The sequence below is a fragment of the Chaetodon trifascialis genome, chromosome 1 (genome assembly GCF_039877785.1).
Source record: "Chaetodon trifascialis isolate fChaTrf1 chromosome 1, fChaTrf1.hap1, whole genome shotgun sequence".
NCBI lineage: Eukaryota > Metazoa > Chordata > Actinopteri > Chaetodontiformes > Chaetodontidae > Chaetodon > Chaetodon trifascialis.
In genome coordinates, this window is record NC_092056.1 from 30,019,487 (window position 1) to 30,034,667 (window position 15,181).

Consider the following 15,181-nt stretch of genomic DNA (forward strand, 5'->3'; position numbering starts at 1 on the left):
TTGTTGAACCAAGAAGTGGGAGTATTTTGTTTCCCTATCCACTGTAGTGGTAAACTTCTTTGATATAACTGCAACTTCCTCCATATTTTTTTGTTCCGTGTTTTCCCGTGTTTACGTTTAGTTCCTTTCTTTAACAACACCTTTTATTGTTTGTCTTCTGCCTCATTTTGTTCTATGTCTTCATCTGATACCTGGGGCCCGTTGCACAAACTAGGATAAGGGATTAAGCTGGGATATGTTGGTTATCCTGGCTCAACTTATCCGTGATCCGGTTGCACAAAAGCAGGATAGCTGAAAGTGGGATATGTTATGGGATAAGTTACCAAGGAGATTGTGGAGCTAGCCTGCTCCAGACCAGGCTAAATTCCAGGATCTATTTAATCTCATCCCTTATCTCAGTCAGCAGTCATCACAAACGGAAACCAGTAGTTATTCCACGGCCCACTACACATTGTTATCACATTCAACTAGATCCATTGTCATTATTTAAACATTAACACAAAACATAAACATCATTAATTTCAATTTTAATTAATTTCAATCATTGTAGATAAATGATTTTACATGATGTTGCAATCATCAGATAGACAGTTTCCCATAGGCTGTATATAAAATACACATCCAATTTAAATATAAATACACAGAGACAAGAGTTACATGATGTTCCTTTATTGAATAAGGATAAATCAAAGCATCAGTTCCTTTCCAAACTGACGTCACACAGTGACTCTACAAGATAGAAAGCACAGAATCAAAGCATATTATACAACACAAGAATAAATACACATCCAACGGTCTGTATATAATACACCCCACATGTCTGCACACTGAAATAAATGCAGGACAAATCCGTACACAAGTGAACAGACAAATGAATGGATGCAGTAGCCTCCCTGCAAGCTTGTATACACACAGTATACAGCACAAACATAAGAGGCCAAGTTAATCTAAAGTGGAAAAAAAATAACAAACACCACACAAATTCCTCTGCCAATGCAGGACATATTTAACTGAAATTTAAAGCATGCATGTTAACTAAAATAATTTAACACATATTGGTCCCTGACCAGCCGACCACTGTCGTCATCAGGAAAGATGGCAGGATTGTCCCAGTCCATGTGTGATGGCACTCTGGGGGTCCTCTCCTTCCTCAGGCAGGCCACATTGTGGAGGACAGCACAGGCCACAGTGATGTCACATGCCCTCAAAGGGCTGACCCGTAAGTCATGAAGACATTGAAAGCATGCCTTCAAGAAGTCAAAGGTCATTTCAATCATGGGCATGCTTGTAGGCCTGCTGTGCTTCCTGGGGGTCTGTGTATGGTGTCAGGAGAAAAGGCTGGCAGGCATACCCCCTGACCCCCAGCAAGACACCAGAGAATTCACCTGTCAATACAAAATCTCATCATCACAACCTCATAAATAGAGTAACATTCACACAGCTATGATGTACAAAGTGATTATTAATCGAGGTTGTGTGGCTCACCCTCTGATAAGCGCTGATAGATTCCAGAGGTCCGAAAGATTCGGGAGTCATGGACTGAGCCAGGCCACTTTGCCACAGCACTGCTGATCAGACAGTCAGCATTGCAGACCATATGAAAATTATAAGATGAACACTATTAAACCTGTCAACACACATCACAAGCACAGTGTTCATTAATTGACAATGTCAAAAAGTCATGTTCACCTGAACATTAATGCTGTGAAAGGATTTCCTATTCACAAAATCCGCCTCATGGGCACCTGAGGGGGATTTTATCTTGATATGAGTGCAGTCCAATGCACCAATGACATTGGGGAAACCTGTAACACAAAGCAATGAGTATCCTACTATGACTGTTAACAGTTGTCCTGTAATTTGTAGTTTTTCTCACCTGCAATCCTATAAAACTGCTCCTTGATGTCTCGGAGGCTTCTGTGGCCAGGGAAGGAGATGAAGACATCTGACAGTGTTGTAATGGCCAGACACACACTCCGTACTGTGCGGCAAATTGTGGCCTTGTTCAGATGTTCTGCATCCCCCACTGAATACAGGAAGCCTCCACTAGCAAAAAAGCCACACGAACCATCTGCTCCACACTCAGTACGTGGCTCCATGCTGTGCACTGTTTGATCCTGGGACCCAGCAGTCTGCACAGATACCTGATGCCATCTGCAGAAAACCTGTATCTCTCATACAGGTGGTCATCAGGGAAGGCCAGTGGGTCCAACCGGTCCCTGAAGACCCTCTCTCGCCTGAAGGCACTCCTGAGTGCTTCTTCGTCCACCACATCTTCCAAGAATGGGCATGCCATTGTTAGAGCAGAAAGGAACACACCATTTTGGGCCTTCATATAGGCTAGTGGCCCACTTGACTTAACGAGGAACACCTTTGCACCCTCACACCTCACAAACTGCAAATATTTAGTCATCATGAATTTTTTTTTTTTTTTTTTTTTAAATAGTTAGCAGTGGCGCAGTGGTATTTTCGAGCGGCACAGGCAGGCGCACGGCGCATTTGGTATTTTGGTAGACCGAGGTGTACAGAGGTGCGCCAGGATGGGCGTTGCAGCGCAGTAGGGGGGAGGTGTCGGCAAAATGAGCCGGCGCATTGGAATTTTCAACCACTCTGGTCTGTGCCGGCGGCGTAAAAGTGCGCTGAAAGCTCGTCAGCTCAGACCTGGTCAACTCTGTGCGCCAGCGGCGCAAGTGGATTTTCGTAAACCGGCGGAGTTGTGCGCTCACGTCACCAACACCTCACAGTCAGGTTTCCACAGTGTCTGGCATTTCACTGCGATCAATTATTAGCAACAGCCACGATTCAATGCAACTATCTGAGTCAGCACATACAGTCAGACCTAAATTTATATATTTTGATCCGTATCATAATGGTCATTCAACCTGACTGAATGTACACAGGTGAGACAGGGATGTGCTCGGTCAGTCATCAAACGCACACTGTGTTCAATTATTAGCAACAGCCACGCTTCAATGCAACTATCTGAGTCAGCACATACAGTCAGACCTATATTTTGATCAGCATCTCATCTGACAACATCGCAAGCGCGTTCGGCAGGCGTAATGGTCACTCACCCTGACCAAATGTACACAGGTGAAACAGGGATGCAAACTAATCGGTTAACGTCGCTGTGAGCGATCATGTGATTGGATGACAACTCTGCTGCTATTGGTCATCTGTGCGCCACAAATAATAATAATAATAATAAATACATATTACAAATTAAAATAGAAATTAAATACTATATAATAAATGAATATATTAAAACTAATTATTATATTGTTATATTTATGTATATATAAAATATAAATGATATATATATTTTATTTGATTCATTGATTTATTTGGCAATCCACCTTCTACACTACCACACAGTAGAACACAAAGAACACAGTTGACAGAAACATTTTGAAAAAAAGTCTTTAATGAAATCGTGACACACACATTAACAAGGATCAACCAAGTAAAATCAGTGACTACTGGGGGAAAAAGCAAGGAAATGTGCAGAGGGGTTCACTGATAAGAGTCTCTGGGTTGGGCCATGCCGCTGGTCCATGGTCCATGAAAAAGAGTCTAAGGCCTCTGGAAATGCTTCTTTGCTGCCTCTGGGTCATACTGAGTTGGCGCCTGTGGCTTTGAAGGGGACTCGATGCGAAGCCTCTTGCGGTGTGTCGCCACATACTTTGGGTCGCTCTCCAGCTGCTCTTGCAGTGTCTGGCAGAGTTTGGAGAGCTAGGACACTCCTTCTTGCTTCCAGCAGCTGTAAATACAGGTGTTAATATAATATTAGTACTGCTAAGAAACAATAACACATGACTTTCGAAAGTCATGAAAGTAAAGAGTATGAAACCAAAATTAAAGGAGAAAAGTATTGTGTACAGCCAAAGATCCAATTGGCTTTACTGGTTGGCAGGATGACTGGAGTTATCCTAAAAATACATCAATGCTTAAGATATCCTATCTATCTGTTTCTCTGTTTATTTTCTTAAACAGACTATTAATTTGTTTATGCCACATTTGTGTCATTTGAAGATGTCTGTAAAGATAATATGTTAAAACAAATAAATATTTGAATGACAAAAAACCCCCAATACTTTCATTTGATTGTATTGTGTGTATGTTTGTCAATAAAAGACTTGCATTTTAAAGAGGTTGGGAGTGTGCTAGTATCTTTCTCTTACCATAGTTAGCACCTCCATCAGGTGTTCAGTGTTCTTTTCCCTCCTCATGGATGGATGAGTCATGAACAGTGATTTAATCACAAAAGGCCAAATATGATTTCATCACAAATTTAATTGCAAAAGGCCAAAGGTGATCTTTGAATGTATTAAATGTAATCACTGAACACTGCAATCAAAAAACATACTGTATAGCCTACACAAGGACCCACTAGAAATCACAGATGTGATTGCCAAAGAAGGCTATAACATCTGTGTTCCTCCATCACATTAGGAACCATTAGAAATCACTACACCCTGTAGTGACCACTAGACCACTGTATAGTGACCATTAGACTTGTATAGAAACGCCTCTAGGAACCATAAGACTTCCGTAGGAACCATTAGACTCCTGTAGGAACCATTAGTAGGGACCAGTTAAAGTCCTGTAGATTTGTGTAGGGGATAATAGAATCCCATTAGGAAAACAAACCGAACCATTAGGCAAACATAAGTAGCCATTAGAAACCATTAGACACCATTACAGAACCACCAGGAACCATCATAAACCAATAGAATATAATATTATTCTATTGGTTTATATAATGGTTTCTCTGACTTTTTTCAGCAGGGCAGAGACAAACACATGGAAAAAAACGTAAGTGATGATCGTTGTCCGCTATTACCCACGTCATTTCATTCCAAATACAAATGTTATCATTGTAATGCTTAACGTTATCTACAAAGATGGAGTACATCATTGCTTTGAGGAGAATGAAGAGGAGGCCAAGGATTTACCATCTAAGGACCTCATATTTAGACATCAGAATCAGAATCAGAAATCCTTTATTTATCCCCGAGGGGAAATAGTTTTTGTTGCAGTGCTCCTTACAAGAATAGAATTAGAAAAAAATGATAAAAGAAAGAAATATATATATATATAAAACAAAATATACCACAAAATATAGAACATCATATAAAACAATATATATATACTGAGAAAAAATAAACAGTATATACAAACGGGTGTGCAAAGTAAAACAAACGGATGTCATGAGACATGAGTGACGTCAGTCTCCTGGAAACTTGCCATGCACCACGCCAGGTGAGGCGAGGAGCTGCTGTGATTGGTGGAGATTTGACTCGGCTGTGCCAAACCCACTCCACGCCTTCTCCCCTCCCTCTTTCCGAGTTGCGCCGCTGGGTGGGACTGAGATGAGATGGAGGTGGAGATGCGCCGGTGGCGCAGCTCACGAAAATACCAAAGTCTGCGCTGCCACGCCCCATCGGCGCAGCGGACCTGACTTTGCGCCAAGTCAAAAATAGAGCCCAAGGTGTTTTGATATATCTGGGAAATTGCATTTCTGGGTACATTATGTGCCTTTCTTCTAACCTTAATACAGCCAGTGTTTCAACCTCCACCAATCATAGCACTTGGGGTACAAGTGGGATGATAGATGAAAAGTCCACAGTCCGTGTGCCTCATGTCATCTGTACGGTAACCCTAAGTATGCACACATTAAACAGACAGACACCACCAAAATTCCATTTCACCTTTTATTCTTTTAAGATGTGTCATCTTCTTGGAGCTGGGGGAGGAAAAGAGAATAATGATTAATACATTATTTGTGTTACAGTCAGCATACAGTGTGCATTGAAGGCATAACTCACCTCCCACTCAAGTTTTTTTTAATTTCGAGGTCCAATTTTCTTATTGTCCTCCTTTTAATTTCGGACTCCATTGCGAGGTCTTCTAGCTTTTTTTTTTTTTTTTTTTGTAGGCCATCTCCACATCTGCCAGTTGTATTTGCCACCGTAGATGGGTGGCATACAGCTGTCTGATAGCTTGTGAGTTCTGTAAACGCATGACAATTAGCGGGAATTTTGCATAATGGGAATGTCCTTCCAATAATACTCACTATGTTGCCAGGCTGGCTTTCTCCCAGTACAGCATCTGGATCCTGTAACAGAAATGAAATTTTGTGTGGGCACCAAATGAGGACTCCTCACCACTGTAGACTGACATGCCAAGCCTACAGAGTACTCACTGGATCTGCATCTTCTGGTGTTGGTGACTCTGGTGTCGGTGGCTCCAACAGTGTGACAATGTTGCCAGAAACTGCAAGGCAAACCAAAGTCAGACAGTCCAAATGGATTCGATATGAATGTGGTTATGTCCCATGTAGAAATGGAAGAATGTACCTTGTATGAAGCGGGTGGCATCATGGGAGGGACATATGTTTGTGTCTGTCCCCCCAGGAATCCCCTCCAACACAGGCCTGCCTTTGTTGTGTGCCAAGGCTTTGTCCTCTGCTGGGGTGAGGTCTGCTGTTGGTGACCCACCACCCGTGCCTTGCATTTGGGTCTTCTTTTTGACCGCTAAAACAGTACAGACAATGTGTGAGCAGGGTACAATATATGCATGTGCATTCTTAAGGATCAGTCAGGGCACTTACCATTCTGCAAGATGTTCTTGTATTTAATCTTGACTTGCTGTCATGTCCGTTTTGGCCCAGTCATGTTTAATCTATACACACATACACACACTTTATATATATATATATATATATGTGTGTGTGTGTGTGTGTGTGTGTGTGTGTGTATGCTAATCAAACTGCATACATGAGATAAGATCAACTTTATTTATCCCAAAGGGAAATTATCAAGGAGTTATACAGTCTGATGGAGTTACATTTACACAATTTCACTTACAATTTCAACTGATTCATAATCAGAGTACAACTACATTTTTGGAGATGTTGATTAATTATTCGGATTGTAATTGTGATGGTTTCAGCGGAGCAGTGAGTGGGTATTTGTGCGTTACTTACGGATTCAGGCGGTCTGCAATACTTTGCCACGCTTTCTCTCGTTGTTTTATAACTGTGGCGGTGTTGCCTTTTTTTTAATTTGGTCTTTCACCTCCCCATAAGCCTCCATGAGGATTTCTGCCTCCGACGGGGAAAAGTACGCCGCTCTGTTTGCCATAGTGAATCAGTGAATCTGTGATTGATGGTGGGGTCTATTTGAGGAAGCCGCATGCATGCACTTATCCAGGACAGGTTTCACCTGGCTTGTTGAATCCGTGTCTGCTCATCCTGGCTTGGTCTTTGTGCAACCGATTAAGCCTGGACACTCATGTTTTGGATTGGTTGAACCCAGCTCAGTTACTTATCCTGGATATCTTAATCCTAGTTTTGTGCAACGGGCCCCTGGTCTTTAGTTTGTCCCTCAGTCTGCAGTGATACCTCTTGCTTGTCTTCCGCATCATTGCATTCTATGTCCTCATCTGATATCGCAGTCCTTTCTGTGTTAGTCGCAGATAGTTTGTTCGTTTCACCAGCTTCACTCCTCTCTGACCTTTCGTGTTGTGTACTGATTAAATCTCTCACTCCATTTCTATTTTTGGTTCAAATGACCCACAGCCAATGACGGGTTTTGTTGAGATCTTCACTAAATACCTTTAGGGCAAGTTCAGACCACATTGCTAAAGAATAGCTTGTATCTCTGTTTGAAATATCAACACTCCTCATTGCTTTCACTAAAGCTTCTAGTCCACCAGACACTGCCCACAAATCTTTCCTCTGAGCTCTGTTTCCTTTTTTAAATCTTCCCATTGTCTTCTATCTAGTGTAAGAGGGACAGGGAAGGCTAGAACCTTTTATGTTATAAACACAATTAGCAATAAGAAAAACATAATTCCAATTAATGATAAATAGGCATAACATCAATACTACAAACAAACATGTTCAACATGTATTGTGTCTTTGGCTTTGTAAGCTACAGTATTTACTTTTGATAAATACCTAGAAAAATAATAATGTTGTTTAGCACTTCAATTTCTTAACATTTCTTTAATGATATACAAAGAAGATAGTAGGTCAAAAAGCATGCGTATTTCAGAGTCTGAACAGTTCTTAAAGAACGAAAAGAAAAGGAACAGCAAAGAGAAAAGAACAGAAAAGAAAAAACTAAATATTACTGGATTCATTCCAAATGAGTTAAGCATCCTAAGGTTTTTTTTTTCCTATTGTGGAGTGGCTTTGCAGACTGAAATGCAGCTGCACCATCACTGCAATTAAAGCTTTATTGAAAGCTGCTCCTGATTGGCTAATGAGTAGTCACCTTATCAAGGCCCTTCATCTGATTGGTGTCTTCATTTGTTTGATGTGTGAGGTGATTTTGGTGGGACTACACTACAGAAGTAGAGTTATTGAATGTTATTTCAAATACAAATTCCCTAAAATTATGTAAAAATACATTTCTCCAACTTAAGTGCTGTAGTACAGTCAGCAGGAGACATCTAGTGGCTGAATTGACTATGACAGTGCAACACCTTCTGAAGGTGAATTTATTGAATATTATTCCCAATAAAAAGTCTCTAAAATTATGTAAAAGTACATTTCTCCAAACTAAGTGCTGTAGTATAAACAGGAGGAGGTCATTGATGTGTGACAGGATTTTGGTGGCACTACACAATATTAACATGAAGTTATTGAATATTGTTCCCTTTAAAAATTCCAAAAATTATGTAAAAATACCTTTTCCCAAACTAAGTGTTGTAGTATAACTAGCAGGAGGTCATTGATATGTGTGGGGATTTTGGGGGAACTACATTTCACAAGAGGGGCACTACACTACACTTCACACAAGTGAAGTTATTGAATTATCGTTTATTGTTTCTTTTTGGTATACACATTTGTAGACGGTCCCTGCGCTCTGGCCTCGCTGCCAGCTGCTCGTAGAGATCAATGTAACTCATGCTGTATGAGGGCTGGCTCTTTGAATAAAAAAGGTTGTAGCTCGTTGTCTGTGTTACCACGGTTGGATAGGGGTATCGTTTACTGTCTAACAAACTTTCACCCGGGAGTTATACAGTTGTACATAGTAAAAGCAACTGAGAAATTTCTAGCTGACACAGCCCCATATGGGAAATTAAGTGATTGGTGTACAGTTAAGAGTGATGTTGATGGATCTGACAAGTACAAGGCATGTTATTATGTTGATTATGAGGAGACATTCTAACCTGCCGCTAATCTGATGAGTTTAAGAGTGTTGATGCAAAAAGCAGCACAAGAAAATCTGATCTTATATCAGATGGATGTCAAAACAGCATACCTACATGCACCAATAGATTGTGAGACATGGAATAGCCTGAAGGTTATGAAGTGAAGTCCAATGCAAATAAAAAAATGGCGTGCAAGCTGAAAAAGTCACTTTACTGATTGAAACAGTCAGGCAGAAATTGGGAAAAGATGTTACATGAATACCTGGTTGATAATGAGTTCAGTCAAAACCCAGCTGATCATTGTGTTTACACAAGAGAGAAGGAAAATGAGAAGGTGATCATGATAATATGGGTTGATGATGTGACTATTGCTGCCAGTGATGAAAATGCACTGGAAATGGCGAAAAAGGTGCTTGCAGTGAAGTTTAAAATGAAAGATTTGGGTCAATTAAAACATTTCCTAGGTATTGACTTTAACCAGAGTGATGGATGTGTAAAAATGTCACAGAAGGGATATGTTGAGAAAATGTTGAAGAGGTTTAACATGCAAGATTGTAAACCCAGAGCCACACCCTATGAACAAAAGTTGAGTTACACTGCAGAGAGAACATGTGACGCAAGGAAATACAGAGAAATTGTTGGTAGTTTAATCTATCTGACTACATGCACAGGACCAGATGTGAGTTTTATAGTGAGTAAACTTTCACAGGACTTTAGTGAGCCTACAGAAGAGCAATGGGTAACTGTGAAACGTGTTAAGATACCTTAAGAGTACCAGTGACAAAGAGTTAAGTTTCAGAAGAAGTGACAATGACATTGAACTGCAGATACAAGCATACAGTGATGCAGTTTGGGCAGCTGACAAAACTGATAGAAAAAGCACTACTGGTTATTGTGTGAGTGTTAATTGAACGGACCTCTGATTTCATGGAGAGTTAAGAAGCAGCCGACAGTCTCACTGTCCACTTGTGAAGCAGAATACATGGCATTAGCCGCAACTGTACAGGAGTGTATATATCTGGTGCAACTGCTTGAAGAGATTGATGGATGCAAATGTGCACCACCGAAAGTATATGAAGATAATCAGGGCGCAATAGCTTTAGCCAAAAACCCAGTGAGCAGACAAAGAATACCATTTTGTGGGGTCATCTGTTAATGATGGGAAGATCATTTTGGAGTATTGCCCAACTGATGAGATGTTTGCAGATGTGATGATGAAGACTACAACTAAGTTTAAGTTGAAAAAGTTTGACAGATTTATGTTTGGGGAATAACTGAGCTCGGGTATACACGACACTGATGTGAGTACAAGTGGGGATGTTAACATGTATGGGATAGGTATGCCCTCAATTGTACAGGAGGAACTTTTATTTTATGGAAGATATCTTGAGTAGGTGATTGCCAATCATATGTGTTGATATGGACATATGATGCATATGTATAAAACTGTGTGTGCGCTACAATAAATTCTCTTTGTCCTTTGGATTCCCACAATGATTGTTGAACAGTTTATTCCTCTGTATAATTAGCCTCTTGGTTATATCAATTTAAGTGAGTATGCACAAGTCTCTGTGCGATTCAACTCTGACAACACTAAGATAAATAACACAAACACTTCTCTGTATCTTGCAATACAGTTGAATCAACAGCTCTCTGAAACCAAAGCTCTCAAGTGTCACACACTGGGCGTGAGACACACGCATTTCAACCCGTTGACACACTCACACGCCACACCTTGTATTTGTCATGAAACTACCAGGATAACAGCCACCAAGTTGTGGCACTATTTTTTGGTGGCGGCTTCCTTCCACCACCAAAATCTCGCTCTGAACTCTGTTCAAAACTTGAACGTGTCAGAAATATCGTACTTTCTGTTGGAACAAACATGGTGAGACAGTTTGAAAAACATGGTGAAAGTGCTTTAGATCAGGCAGTGTGGCTGGCTAATGTAACCTCTGTGAATTTGGAAACAGCAGCTCACTGTGAAGTAAACTATGACACCTGACCCTGAACCGCTGCGTTCAATTTGTATTGGCACCGTTTGTTTTCAGAAAATGTATAGATACTACCCATCGAAGTGCTTTTTATGAATCATTTGTCAGGTGAGCAGAGAAACGACTTCAAATGAACACTTTGTTGCTCTGTGTTGGCTGAATGTGTAAATAGGCAGCATATGAATAAATCATGTGTCAGTGTTGTGTTTACAGCTTGTTTCTACTGCCCCCGAGTGGCCAAAAATATAACTGCAGGCTTAATTGGGGTATAAAGCCACAGTGTAGATTTCTACTGCCTTGATCAGTTTACTCATTTCTAAGTTAACATTTCCGACCAGATATGATTGTATACTTAAACAAAAGTGTCAACCAAATGTGTGTAATTACACTGAAGGTGTCGCACCTGCCTCAGTTCATTTTAAAGGCCAAATAGAGGGTTATGGATTATCTGACAAACAGATCAGGTTTTTGCATATCAACTCTATTTTAACCTAAATATATGGCTGGTGTCAGAATGCCTCAACCGTGGGATATAGTCTATTGACAATTTCAATATCTTTTGGAACTGTAAAGACCACCAGTACATCCAAACATCACTGGCTGCAGACTGCTCAGCCTCAACCTGCGACATGCTCTTGACATGCTGTACCAAAACAAGAATGCACAGATAGCACCAAGCTCAACCTGCACAGGCTGAAAGCCTCACCAGACCCTCTGCTTTTGCATCATCCAAGGTGCTCAGAGGCTGTCTGTCCCAGTCAGGGATCCAATGCTGCTCATCTCCCTCTTCATTACATTCTCCAGTTACCCAACCTCCATAACAATCACCAATCAAGGAGTTAAAGCTGCCACTGAAGCTCAATCAAATTGGTGAACTATTAAACAACAGTAGGCACAGACATCATCACTCTATCAGAAATGAGACAGACCCCATGCCGGTAGGCCCGAGTCCCTAAGAAATCTTTTTTCGTTTAATGATCTGATAAGTGAAGAAAATTTGCATTTGATCTTTTTAGTTGAGTCCTGGTTGGTTGAGTCCTGGCTAACCAGCACTACTGGTGTGGCAACAGTGATAGAGGCTTGTCCTTCAAGTTATACTTTTCAATAGTCAGTCAGACATAATAGGAAAGGAGGAGGAATTGCAACCATTTTTCTACACAGTGTGTGTGTAATGACATTGACCTGCATGAATTTATATACTGTAATTTGAATATCTTCCTCTGGAGCTCAAAGTAGAATAATCAGTGCTCATCATTACATTGTATCGACTATGTTATTACATGGTTCTGACTTTGTGGCATTGCTTTCCTGCCACACCTGTACAAAATACACTTTTATTACAAAACAGATATACTACAATCATTGTCAAATTTGGGTTTCAGGTGCAAAGATGATGAATCTGAGCTGTCAAATTCGGAGTCAAGTCAAAGTCAGTCAGTCAGTCAGTCAGTCAAAATGATGGCGTGAGAGGCTTTAGGTCTTGCGAGTGTTATGAGGAGTATTTCCAGTTGGAATAAAACAGAAACTTTATGTGTGACAAATCATCAGTGACTGCAGTCTTACTTTCAACTGCATATAAACCACTTCCAGTTTTATTTGCTTTCACAAGCTGGACTTGGACTTGAAATGTAGAGGTCACCTGGACATACTAGTCTTTGTATATACCTGTTTGGGGTTTGGCATCTGTATCTGTGATTTCTCATCTGCAATTTACAACAGCTGGAAGGATGACCAAGCTTTACATGAGCAGGTTGTCCTCACTCAACCAAACACCTGTACTGCTGAGACAGATTCATACTGCTCACCTCCGGGGGGGTTGTATGGTCACATTATTGGTGAGCCTAACAAATATAACCTAAATCATCTAAATCACAAAAGATATATTTTTTATGAACATTTCCACTTGTCACAATGTAAAATTGAAGAGCAAAGTGAGGCAAAACTCTAAATATATGAAAGGTGTTTTGTGAAATGTCGTGTTTTGTTGATGTTGTTGTGATCAGACCCTCAGGGCCACCATAGAAAAGTTCTGAGCTCTCGGTTCATTGTTGGGGCATGGATGACAGGAGGTTCAGTCCCAAAGCCTGCTCAACTCAATGGGACTTGTGTCCCAATAGGAACAAAGACTAAAGTGACAACAGCATTGAAATCTATGGGACAGACATCAGGAAGTCGGGTTGGAAAGTGTGATTATGAACTTTAGATGACCATGATGTTCATGCATTAGTGCTACATGTAAGGAAAACCAGAAGAGCAACTCTTCCTCAGGTGAAAATGTCAGTGCAGGATGTGATCAGACTGTGTCAACAAGAACAGTCTGTCAACAATTACACAGAGAGGAATATTAAAGTAGGGCTGCAGTGCAGAAACCTGTCATTACTAAGATGAATTCACATCTGAGAGGTCAGTGGTGCACAAACCATAATCACTGGTCTACAGAGATGTGGCGTACACCAAGAGAACGGTGCAGGCCTAAAGGCTTGACCCCTACAGTTAGGGAGTCCGGTGGCTCCGTTATGTTGTGGGGGCTGGCATAGTGTGAGTCCAGTGCAAATCAATACAAAGCTGTTGTGAGTGATCACCTTTATCCTATGATGAAATGATGGGAGTGGTCTATTCCTGGATGACAATGCCTCCATCCATAGCTCAGCAGACCTCTACCCAACAGAATGCCTGTGGCAGATCTTGGACCGACATGTTAGACAGCACTCTTCACTAGCACCATCAAAACAATAAATGAGGGAATGTCTTTTGAAAGAATGGTGATCATCCCTCCAGCAGAGTTCCAGACACTTGAAGAATCAATGCCTAAACACCTCACTTTTTTTCCCTTTATCATTAGCCTGGAATTAAGTACATTCACTCAAGTACTGTCCTTACAATAAGTAATAAGAGTATTTTTATGTGTGGTATTAGTACTTTTCCTTAATTAAAGGATCAAGGTACTTCCTCCACCACTGCTCACTCCTCAAGGACAACTTATTGCCTATGGCCTTATAGCAGTGAAGAAGGTTCTTCAGAATTGGAAACCATCTGGAACCCCTTCAGTACAGCACTGGTTAAATGATTTGTCTGGTTCTGTCCAGCTCCAAAGATTTAGTTCACCTTGAAGGAAAAACATGATGACTTTAGGAAAACCAGATGCCCTTTCATTTATTTTTTTCTAAGAAGTTCCAACAAATCTTAACAAATTACACTCATTGATATTCAGTGTGAGATTACAATGACATTCCTTGAAAATCTAAACGTATCTGCACATAGCACAAAATGGTTTTTAGATAGGACCTGCCTGAAATGATGACATCTTTCTAATGTGTACAGTAGCTGACTCACAACAACATGATACACATATATTGTATTCCTAAAAGACATGATTATCTTAATAGAAACATTTTATTGTATATTAATTAACTGAAATTGTTTTTGATGGAAAACGTTATCAGATCCCAAAGTTCCTCTACAAAGCCCAAGGGGTTTATGCTAGCAAACCAACCAAGTGGTTTCAAACATCCTTTCAGCATAAGCAGTGGCCCAGAGTCTACATCACAATCCAGCAGAAAGTTTCACTTTAGGTTCAAGTACTTACACTATGTATGTTCATATAAATACCTTTTTTTCATAATAAATATATCATTTTTGTTAAAGGGACAACATTTCTCAACCTGATTGGCTCTGAATAGGTGAAATCATGGCTTAAACTAAAGCAGACTTTTCATATCTTAACATTTATTTCTGTTCTTGCAGTGTGCCAGTCTGTTCATGGCCTACCCTTTCCACAGTACACCTTCTAACTCTTACCCTTTACATCACAGTACTACTGATGTCTTTCACATGATAACAAAAGAAAAAGGAAACATACGCAGTGATAATAATGAAAAAGAAACAATGTGTGAGTAACATAGGAAATCAATGAAAGCCAAGCTTGGTCCTGAGACCAAGTTCAGCCCTTTGCAAAGCTATTTGTTCTTGTTATTGAGAGGAATTAAAGAAAATGATTTTTAGACTGGGCTGCACGGTGGTGC

At 40.5% G+C, this 15,181-nt stretch overlaps 1 long non-coding RNA gene and 1 pseudogene across 1 annotated transcript; both read right to left on the minus strand.

Annotated features, from left to right (window-relative positions):
- Positions 1-986: 986 nt before the first annotated feature.
- LOC139334716 (putative nuclease HARBI1) lies at positions 987-2,296 on the minus strand (annotated as a pseudogene).
- Positions 2,297-6,232: 3,936 nt separating this feature from the next.
- LOC139334725 (uncharacterized) lies at positions 6,233-7,119 on the minus strand. The gene is made up of 3 exons (XR_011602395.1): positions 6,989-7,119; positions 6,614-6,684; positions 6,233-6,536 (listed from the first exon to the last, which is right to left on the minus strand). It is a non-coding gene; the product is annotated as an uncharacterized lncRNA (long non-coding RNA).
- Positions 7,120-15,181: the final 8,062 nt, after the last annotated feature.